Genomic DNA, 15184 nt, shown 5'->3' on the forward strand with positions numbered 1-15184 from the left:
TCCAAGTGAGTAACAAATTGGTAAAGGTTAACACTAGAGGGCAATAAAGATGGAGATAATTACAATGTGCGGCTCTTCGGTTGTTATTACGAATGATTAATGAGATGAAGCTTTTTTTTTAACTAACTCGCTACTATTGATAGACATCCATCCCATTTAGACCAAAAAACTGGCAGTAACAATTAGGCGTATTTTCCGCACTATAAGGTGAAACTAAAAGATTTCATTATTCTGAAAAAATGGCAGTGTGTATTAAAATCCAATGTGCCTTATAATATATGGATCAATATTGGAGAATAATTGTATGAAATTCCCTTTGGCATAGCTCCATCTATTTGATGTATAGCACAACCCGCTACTACCACTAGTACTACTACTACTGCTACTACAGCTCCATCTAATGGATCTATAACTCAACCCCCTAACACTACCGATACAGCTATTTTTGGAGTATCGGATTCGGTCACACGATCAGATCTAATACAGGTGTGCTTTTATCAAGGTCACGCTGTTCGGCTACTATGAATCAAACCACTAGGCAAACGTCCGCTTGACTGGAATACTTCTCTTTGGAAATCGATGATAGTAAAAGAGCAACATGTAATATTTGCAAACAGGGCATTTCTTAAAAGAGGTGCCAGCAGGGCTCTCTTTAATACAAATTTGAAATTGATTTATGAAAATGATGCTAAAATTACAGCTGCCATCAAATAATCATTTGAAGTCTGCATTCTTAGGACTTTTAGTGGGTCGACTGCTGGTAGCCAATAATAGTGCTACGAGTTAAAACAAACTTTAGAGGCTGAGTCAAGGAATTTCACCAATTAAAGTTAATCTGTCTTAAAAAAAAAATCAAATATAGTAAACCTACACTTTTTTTTTTACTAAATACTCAAGTTCTAATGTAATCTATTTTCAGCCTCACTATCTATTACGCCATAACACATAATTAAACAAATATTTATAACAAGCTGAAGAAAAACTGCTGTTCTCTACTTTATCCCTATTTTTCCCTTGACAGTTGTTCCCAATGACCTTTCTTTCTAATGCCTACTTAACCGAAGTCCATTTAGCCACACTTTGCTCTCCTGTCTTATCCCCTTGTCATATAGACGCCAGCGCTCTGCACTCAAGTGACTTCAATGGATTTACGCAACTGATTATTAAGTGGTTGTTTGCTGATCAGTTAAACAATTAAAGGGTAATAAGTGCAGGGTCACTGACAGGCCACTTGCCTCTATTTCTCGTCACCATAGCATCAGTTGCATTGAAAGTAAAGCCTGCAACCGCCTTCGGAGCCCGACCTCTCATTAGCAATATTTAAAGATCCCACATGCTACGATACACAAGCTTACGCACGTGCTTGTTTGGCATTGAAAAAGCCAACTGGCATCTCTCCAACAACTAATCCAAAATTCCCAACTCTTTCCCTGTGCTTGTATCTTAAAAAATGTTAGGAGGAAAATAAATATTGTCAACCAAAAGCATGCCCGCACTTTATTTCAAATGTTCCGTTATCATTTAAAAACCCAGACATAAACACGATAGAAAACCTGCAGAAACAAACCATTAGTTTACTTAAAATGTTCCGTAATCATCTAAAAACCCAGACTTTAACCCAATAGAAAACCTCAAACACACATGAGAAAATGCAAAAACTTTCCATTTCTTTGCCTCTCAATGTAAAAAATCCCAATGACAACCCCTACCCACGATCAGTTCCTCCCCAAAATCCCAGAAAAATACAAAATCCCAGACTCAAATCCAATAGAAAATCTGCCTCGAAGGGAACAATATGCCCTCAGTACATGGGTCTATTGTGAGGCCTTGAACCTACAACTTTACAGTCCCTAGGGGCATTTTAGAGAGACATAGTTGCATCAAACACACACACACACACACTCTCACACACTCACCGGCCTCAAATATGAGACACGGGAGCGGAAACGGGTCGAATCCTACTTCAAATTCTCCTTCCTCTCGGCTTGTCGACCGGGGAAAACAAACCGACCCGAGGCACCGCGGATGGGGATTTACTAATTAACTACTTACACACACACACACGTGCGTACACACACGAAAAAGAGAGAGAGCGAGAGAAAGAGAGAGAGAGAAAGAGAGAGAGAGAGAGGTGCATCCTCTTACCTCCCTCCTCCTCCATCTTCCTCTCTCCCCCTCCTCCTCCTCACATCCATCCTTCCACCCCTCCTTTCCTCCATCTCCGCCTCCCCTGTTCTCTCCTCCGTGGGTTCAGGTTGCTACAGTCGAGTGTTCCCACTCCACACGCAGTCTCGGCACGCACGTTGGGATAGATTGACAGCTTTGCTCACTCTCGCTTTAAAAATAAACAAAAAAACAACAACAAAAAACAACCCCAACTGCAGGTAAGTTTAACCTTTTTTTCTGCTTCCTGCATTGGAGTATTGTCATTTTGTCACTTTGGCTGAGATGAAAAGTTATGAGTGACCTAACATTGCCACATGTGTTCAGTGTATTCTATTATCTTCAGTTTATGATGTGTGTTTTGCCATCTTAAAAAGTTGAGAGTACACGCGAATGCATTTGTGTTGACGCTGATGTCATTTTATTCACTTAAATGATAGAGCAAAACATTTCGCAGGAATTTTCGCGCTTTGGTGGGTTTGTAATATCGTCAGCGTTGCCCCGGATTAGCCTCTTTAAGCGTCTCCATTTGTTCGGGCGCTCACCTCAACGCAGCCTTGCATCCATCAGTCAATTAATCCCACGCGCACGCACGTGCGTACTTCATCAACGCTCAGGTGTGTGTGTTTCTACCCATAAATCTTAGTTTTGTTTTTTTATGAAGGCCAAACAACTTTTTGGAACATATTTTCCACTGTTTTTGGAATTTTAGTGTTTCATTACAGGTCAGTTTTTTGTATGTCTATGAAAGAGAAAGGATATATTTGCATTTGTGTTGGATTTTGAAGTTTTCTGTCGAGTTTTTCGACGTCAGCGCAGCTTGACGCTTGAATCCATATATGCATGATGATACATATGTGTATTTGTGCGCCGTGGGTGCGCGGCCGTCAATGATTTGTGGCGGCATACGTGCAGATAAACAGTGTTTGCCAATCGATACACGCATGTAAGTATTGCAGATTAAGAGGCCAATCAATGGGTACAGTCAATCCGCAAGCCGTCTTGTTGGTGGGGATGTTTTTCCTCTCACACGCAGTCAATATCCAACTTTGGATGCGCGTACTTGAAATAGTTTGACCAAAACATGTTTGCATTCAGAAAATATGAATTATGTATACCCATTTCTAAGTGGTTTATTTCTTTTCACTAGTGAGTAAAATTGCAATGGTGTTTTTTTTTATATTAATGGTAATGATATCCTTTTTTGTATTTTTATTTGAAAATTCAAATTTCGTTTGGATGCATTTTTTTTATAAAGCAAGTGATATGAATGTTATATAAATGCAAATATGTCAGTATTTATTTTTATTGCATTTTTAACAAAGAAACTCCTTTGAGTGCATTTAAATGGACTCTAATGTATTATTTCCTCATTTAATCCAGAGGCACAATTGATTTGTTATATTACTTCGTTGAAATTCTATAAATAAGTTATTAATTTCTTCATTTTGATAATTTATTTTACGTCTAATCTTGTGGGATCGGCTTCGAACTCAAAGCAATTTGGAGCAGAATGACAATATTCTCTCGGTTGAGTTTATCTTATATGAATTTAATGAATCTTAATGTTCCATAAATAATAATAATCATATTTTGATTTTCTTTCTGGTCAAGCAAATCATAAACCTTGAAAGATTGCTTGTTTTCTTTTTTTAAATCCCTCAAGGCCTGCATTTTTTTTCTAACTGCTGCAAAGGCTGCATTTGAAAGTCGTGTATTTCCTTCCAAATATTTTCTTCCTTTTTAAAGTTGTGCGATGTCACGTGATTAAAGCCGAGACTCGTTAGTGTGTGGTCGATAGTGTTTGCCGTGTGCGTCAATATCAAGTCAGAAGCCCCCCTAAAAAAAAACGCCCAACTCAGTCTAGGATTGAAAGGAATCGACCAAAATTGCAATTCATACTTTTTCTCGGTAATTTTAGACAACAAACTAATGAGGTTAATGAAGAAATACGTTCTGACTCTTGCCGATAGATTAATAAATGTCAATATTATGCGCATAAAATGTCATTTAGATGGTGGAAAAAGAGAAAATTGGTTTGAGGTATTTTTTAACTGAGCGAAATAAATTCAGACCATCTTAAAACGAATACTTTATTTCTTTTTATTCACTCATGGACAGAGTTGAAACAACTGTAATTTCCTATTTGGTTGATGCAGTTTATTTTAAAATGTCAAAAATAATGGGACTATACAGACTGATCATTTTTAAGCGTCGAAATTAGTTTTTCTTTATTCGTTTTTTTTCTTCCACTCTCCTTTGAGTATGATTTACTTGTTTTTCTGTCATTTTGATATGCGACATTTTTATATTTTGTCCAGAGACGAAGTTTCACGAGCCATCTCGGACCGTGCATAATAGGCGAGCGTCTCTCCGTGCGAGGCCGACAGGCAGCAGTCGGGCTTCGGCCTCAGGTGCATCGCTGAGGCGGGGCGACGCGGAGCTCCGGCAGGTAGGCCAAACTTTCACATTCTTCAGAATTCATTTCCCCCCAAAAAAATTTCCTTCACATTTTCCTACAAGTTAAAATGCATTTCTTAAATAAAAAACGAGTTAGGCAATGAGGCATTTTTAATGGAGTCAAAATTCCAAAACCTAAGAGGACTTTGCAAATTATAGTATTTTAGCTTTGCAAATTATAATATTTTTTATGCTTGATTTTCTCATATGATTATAAAATCTAGTGCAAATGCAACTGAAAAATTGCACATAGTCAAAATCTGAGTGCTGCATATTTATATACTCACACGTATTTATATTTCGATAGAGTTACATTAGATTTCAACTGAACGTGTCTGCAAGCATTGCTTCATAATTTGACAGAATTATGAAAGACAAAGAACACAATACACACATTTATTTTTAAAAACGTGTATATACGTACATTGTTGAGAAAATATGAAATACATTATTCCACTACATAATTTTTACTATATTATATATTTTTTCTAAATCGCATTCAACATTATTATTAAGTAAAATGTCTTATGTTCTCCAGACTTAATAAGGTTATGTTCTGCCGGTGCCGTAGAACACATTACATTTTTTTAAAATGTATTCATAAATGAGGGACTGAACAATGTTCAGATTTTTTATTTTTTTAAGTTTTTTTTTAATTATAAAAATGTTTCTGTTGCTGTTTTTACATGTGTATTTACGTACAAGTTCACTCACATTGTGTCATTGTCAAGGTTTTGTTAAAACTTCAAGTTAGGGTCTGCTTTGGTGATTGTAAAAAAAATAAAATAAAATAAACATTAGTCTAAAGTCAGACGCCATATAAAATCATCTTTACACAGATATAGTAATAAAATGCTGCTACAAATAAAACCAGAACAAAGTCTGACTAATTCAATTCTCTTTATCCACAAGACAGACAAAAATGTAAAATAACGTAAATAAATTTTAAGGACAACTAAAAAAAAATACTTGAATTAAGTACAAATACCTGAAAAAATCTACTTACATAAGGTAAGAACTTATTTGCACTATTTTTGTTGTTGTTGCTAGCAACTAGTTGATTCCTTTTTTCGACAGTAGCACCTGTTTAAGATTAGATGGATTATAGGCAGGAACATGTCAATAAGGTTTTTGGATGCAAAGTATCCAAGGTATATCACAATTTTGATATATTGTCACCCCCTATTATGACGTCTTTTGCTTCGGCAGCTTCTCTTTTCGACCTGTTAGACAGTGAGAATCCTGCCGAACCCCCAAGGGCACCCCCACCTCCTTACTTGCTGTCTCCCCATAACTACAAACTTGTACACAATGATAACAGTGGCCCCTTTCCATCTATCTCTGCCATCGGCGCTGTCGGCGCTTAGCGGAGTGGCTCGCAGGCGTGAAAGGTCACTTAATCAATGGCCCGCAATTTGACAAATCCCCGCCGCCACTCTTATCGTCCTCGTGGGCGTTTTTGAAGCAGCGCAGGGAGCGGCCGAGAGCGCGCGCCGATAAACGCCTTAATCCTGCAGCCGAGCAGGTGTCGAGAGCTGGTGGAAAAAAGGAGGCCTAACCTAAAATAAACCCATATGGTTTTCGGTTTTCCTTGTTTTGCAATCCCACTGACTTCCATCACTTCTTATTAAGTAGGTTCTCCATCATTCCTAATATTTTTCAAGACCGACAAAATAGTGAATGATGCCGAATCGAGTAAAGGAATGGATCGGTTTTCAACTTTAAACAGAAAAGTAAAAGTTTGAGTTTTTCCATTTTTCAATAATTGCCAGGATAACATATTTTTGCTCAAAGTGCTATTTCTCCCGGAAATTTGTCATGTGTACTTAAAGAAAAGGTACATCTCTGCCATCTACTGGCGATTGTGTGTCAGTAAAAATATTGCAATCTTGAAATTTACAGTGAATCAGGCCATTAAAAAACAAAAAAACATTGTTGCCATTGATACTGCAACAAGCTGCTCCAAGCTGGTTGAAAATTAAAGGTGTAAGAGGTTTGGAGACGTCATGTTGTGGGCTTAGGTGGCTTGCAGCTGAGTGCAACCAACAGGAAAATGAGCTTTTGGACTCTATTTTTGCGTTTTAGACTAGCCCCCGTCTTTTCTTTTTCAGGTAACTGCACAATTGTACCTTTATGTCTATAACTGAGCGTTACGTATGTGCAATATGAAGCAGTAGTTGGCTTATTATGCATTTTTTGTCTTAAACATCGCATTTCAATAGTTGTCAGTTTTCCATCGAGTCTTCAGTCAAGTACCTAAAATTGTGTGTTTTGAAATGGAGTTCAAATGAATGGGATTGCAGTCTAAACTTGGTAAATTTAGCGCACTGCTCATTAGCTGAGTGTTTTCTTTAGTGTCCTGTTTTAAGTAATTATAAACAATTGTGCTTGTGTTAAATATGAGCTTGACTGCATTGCGTGTTCTGACATTTATACATTTCTTCGTCTTAGGGTAACTGATCTCAGTTTCGGATGTCATAAGGTTGTGTCGGTATAAGCAAAGGGTCCAAGAAGTTTGGACCTATTTAAATCAAGTTTCGTGTGAAAGTAAGACGCAATGTGGAAAAAAACCAAGGATAATGGGTGAAGGAAAATGTATGAGTGATATATGAGAGTGGAATACAGAGGGAGGTGTGGTGGTGCCGGAACGTTTTATCAGCAGAGAGATGAAGTCAACTTGTCCCCGCTCAGTCATTAATCCGATTTAAGAGCAATTAAGGTGAAACTGATTCCTTCCTTAGTGGAGAAAGAAATGGATGATGAAGACGGGAACAGAGAGGGTGGCTAGGAATGGAAGGAAGTCACATGCTAGACAGGTGATCATAAATACCAATGCCAACATTGCAATGCACTTAGTTTGACTGAAACTTCAGTCTAGTACGGTGACGACGTTTAAAAGTAGTCAATGTAGGTTCATTGCAAACTCAAAACTTTCCGATGAAGTTGATGTGACTGACTCTGTGCTCACTGCAATTTGCTTGGTCTGTCTAGCCATTTTGTCATTGTCTTTGTCACTTATCCCGTTCATCCTGTCCTAAATGTGAGTGCAGTAGACAAAGTTCATCTTCATTCATTCATTGTGAGGTGCTGATTATCATAGGCCGTAGATGGGAGACACCCTTAATTGGTCGCCTACCAATCGCAGGGAACTATAAGACAACCATTCATGGTCATACTTAGAGGCAATTTAGAGTGTACCACCAGATTAGCGAACATGTTTTTGGGATGTGGGTTGGAATTCATTAAGGTTTAAACCCTCAATCTCAGACTGTGAGGTAGATATGTAGTAGTGGTGGGGGGAAAAAGCCAAGTGAAGGACAAAGCAGAGATGAGGAGGAACAGAGGGGAGGGAGGTAAAATTTCCATCAGGTTTTCAATTGGGGCGGATCAATAGTGTATTAGAGCTCACCTTGACCCCGTCTCTCTCTCTCTCACTCTCTTTTTGCACCCCCCTGCACACAGGCCAGTCTAGTCTGCTCACAGCGGGGGGCGGCGAAGGGGTAGGAGGGATGCATTACGGACTTCTTTTCTTGGAGCAAAGTGGCAGAAAATGGCACAATGAGAGCAAAGGTGTGGACGCCAAGAAAGGAGTCAGTTGGGGAGGTCGTACGTGTCTAAGCTTTCACGCTTCCTGACGTTTTGGTGCTAAAGTCCGGCAGGAAGAGATGTTACTTGGATTTGCTGGAAATCTGTACTGATGTTTGATTTCGGTCAAAGATACGGCATCATTTGATCAGGGCTTGTGTTTAGTGTGACGGGGAATAGAATTGTCAGGTATTGATTTCAACATGTGGTAGGAAAAGAGAGTTTTGGGTATAGGTAAGTTTTTGGGCTAGTTTTCGTGTTAGAGTTGGATGTGAAGTTGGTGGGTGGGTCTCGGTGAGGGTCAGGGGTGGAGCTTGAGGCAAGGAGGGGGTTGGAAGTTTGGGATGTGCCAGGCTCAGGCCTCTAAGGGGTTTTTGGGCATCAAGTGGGTCTGGGTGGGCGAGGGTAAGATGTGAAAATTAAGGATGATGACTTAGACCATAGAGCCTTAATATACTTCCAATCTGTCTCTCAGCACGCCAAGAACTCATAGTGATGCGATCCAATAAAAATGTGGAAGGGGCCTTAGACTTAGTGCTTACACACATAGGTTTTTGGGTCATAAGTTGTGCCCTGGTTAATGTTTTTTTGGTCTCCCTTCTATGTTTAATGATTAAGCAGTTTTTTGGATGTTTCAGCTTTGAGCAGCTTAGATAAATGGAAACACAGCATTCTCAGTCATATCAAATATAAATACAGTTACTATTATACTAACTATTCTATTCCCTTTTATTTTCTCAGTACATCAGGATGTACATTTGATGAATGAGCATAGCCTTCTCTCAAAACAACACAACATTATTGGTTAGTGAGGTAAACTTTATCAGTTTTGTGTGAAATTGGCCAAAAACCTGAAAAGGAACAGGATATTTCTACTTCTATCCTATTGAAATCACTGCACCCCAACCTTTTTTATGGTTGTTGTCCCAAGCAGTTGCGGATGAGCTTTGGAGCCTGTCCCATCTGACGTTTGGAACAAATCTAGATGGTTGGAGATGAAATTTGAACGCAACGAACTCAAAACTGACATGCGCAGGTGTTCATGGCGGGTGCACCGAGCGTCTTGATTCGCAATTTCATGAAGCAATTTTATAGGAGAGCAAACACATCACGAAGCACCTATCAGGTTTTACAAAGTGCTCAGCTAGATGGCTTGACATCTAACAAAGCCTTTGTTAAATAGCATAATCACTTGAAAGCGTCTTCAACCATAAGTACTGCTAAGAGTACCAAAATGGTGGTTGGGCAGCCCTTAAGTGCGTAGCTAGTTGACTAAACAATGTCAAAAAAAAATACAAAAACTGCAAAGCATCATGCTGTCACTTTTTATTGATTCCTTCTCCCAATGTTCTGCTTCTTTTTTTGTTGCGGGACTTCATATGAAAAGACACGCACACATACACAGACGGCCAGTAGGACACCCTTCATCATGGGAGGAGGACAGCACGACTTGAAGGCTTGAGGGGACAGGGACAAGGAGGCGGGGGGCAACTGAAGAAGGAGAGGGTGGGCTTGAATAAAAAATTGATCCGTGAATTTAGCATTTAGACACAGTTTACAAAGCGATATAGAGGCGAGCAGAGGGGCCACGCGCTGGCTGGGTTGAGGGTGTGCAGGGGGTGGGCATACTTAACTTTACAATAGGTCAACCTGGGAAAATAACGGCATTCCCAGATTCTCCATCCATCTTTTTAACTTGCGATTTAGCTGTTTAGACAGCGGCTTGTTTGTAGACCATCCTCATCCCCTTCCTCACATTTCCTAATGCTGTTCCTATTGTCACCCTGCATCCACACTCCAGTGCACAAATGCATGCGTACCTTATTCCCCCCTCACACACACACACACACACACCCACACACCCACACAAACTCCGTCCCACTCTCGCTGAGGGGGAGAAAAGGCAAGAAAAAAAAGGAATCGATCGGCCGGGATAGCGGTGCGCGTCGGAGGATCGTATCTTGTCAAAATAATATATTACCCTCATCCCCGCCTGATCGATGCGGTGGATTAGGGACGGAGGGCTCCCTCCCTCCCCGTGCCCACTATACCCCCACCCCACCCTCCTTTTCCCCGCTTGCTGCAGTTTAATATTTACCTCCGTGAAAGAGCGGCGGCGACGGCTCTCAGCCCTAATTGATTCCGACACATGGGGCTCTGTGCTCAGGCTGTGGATGAGAGAGAGGGAGGGAATGCAGAGAAGTAGAAGGCAAAGAGAGGGAAATCAAGGAAGGGGACGGCTGGGAAACATCAAGGTAGCGCTATAGGGAATGAGTTTACCGGACAAAAACAGAGGAAGAGGTTTTGTGATCAATTAGGAGGCAGAATATGGTTAAAAAAAATCAGGGTATTGATATAGCAGCAATATGAAAGTGGGTAGAAAAGTCAGTCAGTCAGTTGATGTTTCTTAAAGATTATCTTGTGCAATTATTTTTTACTATTCATTGTTTGTCAGATAATTCTGAATTCAAAGTTTTGTAGGTTATTCTTACACATATTTATTTACATAGCATACATTTGGGTTGAGTTCAAATCATTCATGTTTCATGCATATCTGTTTATTTTTTTCTTTTTAGGTTGGCAGGGTTTACATCTTCAAATGCTCTAATTAAATAAATAAGAATAATAATATTTATATTTTTAATTATTACACATAGGTATTGGTATTGTTTATTGTTGTATTTTTAAAAGATATTTTAACGTTGGATTTAGCAATGAAAGTATTAAAAAATAATGTGTGATTGTGAACGGGAGTGGTTGTCTATTCCCAATTCAGGGTGTCCCCCAAATACTGCCCGTGATTGTCTGGGATAGGCTCCAGCATCCCCTGTGAACCCTGTAAGCATAAGTGGTATGGAAGATGAATCAATGAATAAATCCAAAATTCATACAATTTAAAATGAATGAAAAAAAACTGAATTATACTCTAGTTATTAAAAGTCAAGCAATCTTTCATCCCTTGTGATCAAAGTGGGCAAAGACTGGAATAATTGCATGTTTTTCAAAGTTTATCTTGAGCAATTACCCTATACTGCTTTCTGGTTGGTTGCTTTTTAAATATAGATAATTGGAGACATTTTTTTTGGAAGGATATCCATTACTTATGTGCACACATGACGTCAGAATGCGCGTGTAGGAAATGGCGGGATCAATGAAAGGCACGCCGGTCCGAATGAATCACGACAAATGAGGGAAGCTGGCGGAAATAGAGCGGCAGTCGGAACAGTGATAGGAGAAACGGGAAGGGGGGGCCCAACAAATGAGAGGGGATTAAGAGAGCGACAAGAAGATGGATGGAAACGAGCGAAGGGAACATGACAGGTGCGATGTAGAGCGCCAATAAAAGGCGGGAGACGGCCAGGGAAGAAATAGGGGCATGATGGAAAAAAGAGCACGGCGCCGAGGTGACAGAATGATATCAGGCGGACGGAAAAGACGAGGCGATGGGGGTGGCGGGAGTAGTGGGGGGTCCATATTTTCCCTTGAAGGAACTGGCCTGTCAGGCTGTTCCGCCTGTGCAGAGCGCTTCTATAAAACACAGTGAGCAGACCGGGTGACATATGTGTATATCTTACCTTTGTCAATATGTCTTTCTGTTGTAATGCTGCCTTTTTCCCTCCCAAACCCTTCCAGCGTTTGCCCCCTTATTCCTGTCCTTCCCAAATTTTATAAGGCAGTGCTTGTTGTGTTTTTGTCCCAATTGCCACGGCACCCACGAGTCTCCATTACCACCCCCCTTGAACCCATTGACATCCCCGACAGAAATATTCAATACAGCCAGTGGGGTTTTGCATGTATCACACCTTTTGAATCTGCTATACGCGCTCTTTGCCCCGCTACAGGGCGCACCGGGTGGTGGGTTGATTTATTCATGCCATCCCAGTGAGGTTTGAACCTCCTCTTCCTCAATTGGCACGGCACTGAGTGAGGGCTAGGCTTCATCAAGGTGGAAAGGCGCAACAACCGAGGGTACCTATAGATATACCCTCTGGTGTACACGGCTCACAAATGACCCTTCTCTTCTTTTCATGTAAATTCATCAAGGGAACAAGCGGCTACTTCAATGGACCGCTTGGGGCGCATTGCAGTGCCTTCGAAGGGTTTGCTTTTATGTGATGTCGTATACTTACTGACCATGGCGTCTGGCAATGCATCAGAAAGTACAGTAGGAATTACACAGTAGAGATGTTTAGAGGTCTACCAAAGGGTTTTGTCTGAAAAGGCCTGAAGTTAAAAAAAAAGTAGTTCATTGGAAAAACAGAGCTTATTTCCACTTACTGCACAAGGCACAGCCCAGGTCAATTTGGATTTCTTTACACAGACGCAACACATATCCAATATTTTCATGCAGTATGATCACTCTACATTCTATTTCACCATGGAAACCTACTCCGAAAACGCAACTCATTTATACTTCAGTCCAAATAGCTGAATGTTCCCGAATCCATCTCCATGACTTCCTCCATCCCGACCGGACGTTTGGTCGCCGGTCTTTTGGTCGCCGGTCTTTTGGTCGCCGGTCTTTTGGACGCCGGTCTTTTGGTCGCCGGTCTTTTGGTCCCTTTTGGTCGTCATTCAAATTTACTAAGATATTAAACTCTCTCTCTCTCTTAGATATTACACTCTCTCTTAGATATTGCACTCTCTCTGTTAGATATTAAACTCTCTCTCTCTCTCTTAGATATTACACTCTCTTAGATATTGCACTCTCTCTGTTAGATATTAAACTCTCTCTCTCTTAGATATTAAACTCTCTCTCTCTCTTAGATATTAAACTCTCTCTCTCTCTTAGATAATAAACTCTCTCTCTTTTAGATATTACCTCTATAAACCTTCTCTCATGAATATAATTTTGAGAGCTGGTTTCAAAAGTAAACTATCTGTCACCATTTGACCGGCGACCAAAAGGAACCAAAAGACCAGCGACCAAATGTCCGAGCACCCCTCCTCTGTTCCGCTTCTTCTCCTCCCTCCTCTTTTCTTTATTTACATCCTCCACAGTGGCTCAGGGAGCGCGAACATGAGTGTCACTTGTCATTATTGCTCTAATTCAGTCATCCGTCTTGGCACTCTCACTTTATGCGCCACATTATACGTGTCGGAGGCAGGTGTACTATGAGGTGAGCTAGAGATTCGATTTGACATGCACACACACACTTGGTGTGTGAGAGAACAAGGAAAGAAATTGAATTCTTTGGCTGTTTTGTGTGTCGTACAATATGAGCTTGTTGCTTTTTCAATAGGAAAAATCCATGATGGGAGATATTAGAGGCCGACATGAAACACATTGATAGCAAATAGAGCAAAACAGGAGGTAAAATTTGTGGCTGACAAGAGAGTTTTTGAGGTGACCTCCAAAGGCAGGACATTTGCAGGTGTTTGACTGGAATTTTGTGTTAGGTTTTGCACTGTATTGTCAACAGTATTTTGCCTATTTGCGTTTTTGTTTTTATAATTGTCCGATTAGCGACAAGATGACAGTAAAGTTTTAGCTTTTTGGAAAGTGGTAATTGTTGTCAAAGCAGAGTTGTTAGTGTAAATTACAGTGTTCCGATTAAACATTTTTTAAGAATATACAGTGAATTTCCCCAAAATATTCTAGCAAGAATATTAAATGTTGTCACACCCTTACTAATGATCGCCAATGATCCAATCAACCTGATCAAAATACAAATCATTGACCAACATCCTTTATTTATGTTAGATTATTTATTTAGTTATAGTTGTGCCATGAATGGAAATAATGGCCAATGAAGCCTAGGCTAACAATAAAACTGACTAAAGATGTGAATGTCGGTACTCTGAAAATTAGCTGAACGATTACCCTTCTGAGTGGGTTGTGTTTGCAGTGATTTATTTTCTTGTTTAGAAAAACTTGGACAGACAATTATACACACTTTTAAAAGAGGAATTTGTTTATAAATAGTTGGTCAGTTCCAAATGGAGACTTTTTTTTCAACGTGCAATCCTACAATCATAGTTTTAGGTTAACGGTAGCCGTGCTTCTATCACTGGCAATTTATATGTGAGCGCTCACCTCTGTGCTCCCAGCTCACCCTCTTGGATTTCATCAAGCTCTTAACCCCGCCAGGTCTCAAATCCGGTTACCACTGTAAGTGTTTTAAAAGTGCTCTGACTACCACCAGGACGCTCCGCGCCGCGTGGCCGCCCGTGCGCGACCACACCAGAGCAAGTCTAACTCAATTGGCTGTTTTTATGACACCTTCTCTGCTTGTTCGTCTTCACATAACATCTGTTTTGCCAAGTTTAAAGGGATACGTGCGTATCAGGTGCTGGTGCTTTTGACAATTCGCCTTCTTTACAAGCATTCATCAATATCACAAACAAAGGCTGTAATAAGAATGTTCCCTCTAATTTTTTGTTGGTCTGGGCAGAAAGACAACCTCCCTGAGTGCACTGAGTAACAGTGTGAGCGACATCATCATTGCTCGCTATGGGCACACCAGTATCTCACCTGCCGTAAGCAGGTGCATGTCAATGTTCCCTCTAATTTTTCATGTAAAACATGCTGTAAAACACGAAAAACATAAGAGTGGACATAGCTACTGCCACTGGCTGCCTTGTAAACGGCGCCATCATGGGGAAAGGGGTAAAAAAAAAGTTTGGATTTTATTTACTGCACGCCATATGATTGCTGCTGCGCAGAGAAGATGAGAGTAGTACGCAATTGTGCAGCTTAGAGGGAACATTGTCCAGATGTCCCTTATATTTCAACGTTTTCTGACCCCAAAGAAATGCTCAGATTCTCAATGAATAATAATGTAAATAAGTACTGAAATCACAGTGGATTGGTTGGATCTGGTGACCAAAATTGTCGTATTGGGCCTTGATAGTAGAGTGTCGAATTTATACCATTGCAAATAAGATCAGAACACAATGCAAAAAGAGCATTTTGAGATGAGGTTTTGCAAGTGTAGGATGTGTTCCATGATATTTGCATTTTTCACTTACTGAA

At 40.2% G+C, this 15184-nt stretch overlaps 1 protein-coding gene across 2 annotated transcripts in view; it reads left to right on the forward strand.

The window, feature by feature from the left end:
• Positions 1-15184, forward strand: part of erfl1 (Ets2 repressor factor like 1) — a 65046-nt gene that overhangs the window by 29267 nt on the left and 20595 nt on the right. Inside the window, exons 1-2 of one of the 2 annotated variants that reach the window (XM_077721827.1) lie at positions 2251-2384; positions 4485-4615. The gene's annotated coding sequence lies outside the window, so the exon portion shown is untranslated. Of the gene's footprint in view, positions 1-2250; positions 2385-4484; positions 4616-15184 lie in introns of those variants that run through there. The other variant, XM_077721826.1, reaches the window with a different exon arrangement.

The sequence above is a fragment of the Stigmatopora nigra genome, chromosome 7 (assembly GCF_051989575.1).
Source record: "Stigmatopora nigra isolate UIUO_SnigA chromosome 7, RoL_Snig_1.1, whole genome shotgun sequence".
Taxonomy (NCBI): Eukaryota; Metazoa; Chordata; class Actinopteri; order Syngnathiformes; family Syngnathidae; genus Stigmatopora; species Stigmatopora nigra.